The sequence below is a fragment of the Apodemus sylvaticus genome, chromosome 22, assembly GCF_947179515.1.
Source record: "Apodemus sylvaticus chromosome 22, mApoSyl1.1, whole genome shotgun sequence".
Taxonomy (NCBI): Eukaryota; Metazoa; Chordata; class Mammalia; order Rodentia; family Muridae; genus Apodemus; species Apodemus sylvaticus.
Window position 1 is genome coordinate 13,146,783 of NC_067493.1, and position 2,794 is coordinate 13,149,576.

Consider the following 2,794-nt stretch of genomic DNA (forward strand, 5'->3'; position numbering starts at 1 on the left):
ACTCCATTCTAAACCCCCAAGCTCGTCAGGATTCCTCCCAGACAACATCTCCACATTACTTGCATTTTTTTGACCTTTCTTGATCCAACTCTCTTCTCCCAATTCTTCCTGGACCTCTCCTCATGGCTCCACTCCTTCACTTCCTGTCTCTATTCCCATGCCTCCTAGAATAGGAAATCCCACCATCTCTCCTCTAAAGCTCTGGATTGGCTCATTGGCCTTTATTGACGAGGCCGAGAATGAATGAGGAGCAATGAGCATCTAAGAATAAACAACAGATCTATGTCAGGATGGAACCCAGATAGTGGGATAGAAAAACCAGCATTAGAAATAACACAAGAGTAAATCTTACACAGGGTACAAAAACAATATGCCTACAGATCAGAGCACATTCACAGTGTTCCCAGCCAACCATACACAGAATCTCTGCTCTATACTCTTTTGGTAGGTATAGACAGGACAACCTGAATGGCAGTTTTCTCTCTGAATGGCATGGATGAGGAAAGGCAGAAATGCCCAGAAAAATTATCTGGTCATTTTGTATGTTGGGAGTCCAGGTATAACGAGACATTTATACATTCATAAAATAGCACTCACTTGTTTCCTATCATCTATTAAGTTGACACAGAACCATATAAACTTGTGCAAAATACGTTCAGAAGCAGAACCTAACATATTGCTAGTCACAGAGTCATAGTGTAGTAAAGCAGTTGTTTATAGAGGTCATTTCAGATGCCTCAACAACAGATAGTTAAGCTAAGTTTGATAAGATAATTCCTAAATAGCCAAAAGCCTTGGAAAATCAGTAAAAAAAAAAAAAAATAAATGATTAATTGTTTTTTTTATTTCAAAACATTTTGATTGGTTCTTTGTGAGTTTCACATCATGCACCCCATTCTCGCTCATTCCCCTCTCCCCTCATATTTGCCCTCCACTCTTGCAAACTGTACCCCCAACAGAATAGAAAACTTCTTTGTAGAAGTTGTAGTGTGTCACAGTGTGCCCCACAATATATCCTTTTGTTCACACTTCTTTGCTTGCCAGAGTTCCTACTCTTACATGTACACCACCCAGGGAAGCTCTCCTGCCCTGCCCCAGCTGGGCCATCCAATGCGGCAGCCAGCCAGGGGCAGAGCCAGCTCTCCTGCTCTCTGCCTTTTGGGGCTGGCTCATCTGGAACCCTCACCACCAGGGTCGGCTCTACTGTGCTTCCTGACCTATATTCTGAAAGTCTTTCCCAAGTAGTGCGTCTGACTGGATGCGGGGTCCGCTCTCTTGCTCTCGTGCCCCCAAGGCCAGTTCTCCATTAATGTTCAGGTGATGGAAACAATCAATACTGTACAGCCCTCAACAGTAACATGTTCCGGGGCTGTAACCCAGTCCAGGAACACCCGTCTGGCCCTTTGGTGGTTAACGAGCCCTTCTGCTGCAGGGATAATCCTTGACCCTTGGTGGCAGCATTGGCTACCCACATCAGGCTGTACCTTACTAACCTCCAGTTTCTATTCCAGCCTCTCTTCGTCGTGTTCATACTCTTCTTGTTCTGCTTAGGGGTGCTGGGGTTTCTGACTGTCTGGGGTCTTATCGGTAGTGTTCTGACCCATTTGTGCATAATGACTCTGGACACGGGTCATCGTGCATGGAGGATGCCTGTGCTTACCCCACATCAAGTGACTGGTGATCCTCTTAGGCTAGCTCCTCTTTTGGGCCCCACTGGGGCTGGACTGCTGGTTGTCTAAGGCTTGCTCCTTGCTTGGCCGCTCAGGTGGCCCCAGGCAGGGGTCATATGTCTCAGGCTCACTCCCACCCTAGACCTGCAGTCCCAGGAACGGTTTGTCTCCTCTTGGGCTCACTCCTTGCCCTGGGAACCCATCCCGACCTGCATGGCCGGTGGCCATTTCAGGCTCATTTTTTTTCACGGAGTCTTAGTGTACTAAACATTCAGGTGTTCACAGGGCAGAACACTGAAGATAGACAAAGCCTGTGTCCTCTATGCCACCTATTGACACACATGTGACACAGCAGCCATGTATGCATTGTCTCTAGGGACAGGAGGTTTTATGTGTCTCACAAACACAATCCTCTGTGTGTGCGTGTGCGTGTGCGTGTGCGTGTGTGTGTGTGTGTGTGTGTGTGTGTGTGTGTGTGTGTGTTTGGGAGCTGCTGGGCGGGTGACTGGAAGAGTTATGACCCTCCAGAGGTGTGTGTGTGTGTGTGTGTGTGTGTGTGTGTGTGTGTGTGTGTGTTGGGAGCTGCTGGGCGGGTGACTGGAAGAGTTATGACCCTCCAGAGGCATAGAGTGGAGTACCCAAACTCCATGCTACAGAAAGTTACATCTGCAATCTTGGGCCATGGCTACTCATATTTGGTGTCGGTAATCCACATCAACGTACACACTAAGATAGTCACTCTCATATTATTTACAACAAAATGCGAAGAACTAGTAATGGCACAAGACATCCTAAGATCAAGTTCTCAGCACAAAGGAGATTTAGGTGCCACAGAAGGACTGGGCAGAGATAAGGAACAACGACAGGAGACGGAAGATTATTGCGGGAAATATTTAAAAAGACAGGCAGGCAGGCTTCCCAAGCCACTCCTGGCAACTCTCTGCCCCTGGTGCAGTCTCTGCGCCTCTGTCTCTAGACCAGCCTCATCAGCGCCCTACTGCATTGTTCCCCACGTGATTCAATTCCCTGCCTCAGTGCCTCCCGTACCCTCTCAGCCATAAACCCACTGTGGTCAGTAACCCAGTAAAAACTAAATTCTAGAAGCTTATAATGAACAAGTCAGA

At 47.5% G+C, this 2,794-nt stretch overlaps 1 non-coding gene across 1 annotated transcript; it reads right to left on the reverse strand.

Moving 5' to 3' along the window:
- Positions 1-1,921: 1,921 nt before the first annotated feature.
- LOC127673463 (small nucleolar RNA SNORA17) lies at positions 1,922-2,053 on the reverse strand. Its single transcript, XR_007975192.1, has one exon. It is a non-coding gene; the product is annotated as a small nucleolar RNA SNORA17 (small nucleolar RNA).
- Between the last annotated feature and the right edge of the window lie 741 nt (positions 2,054-2,794).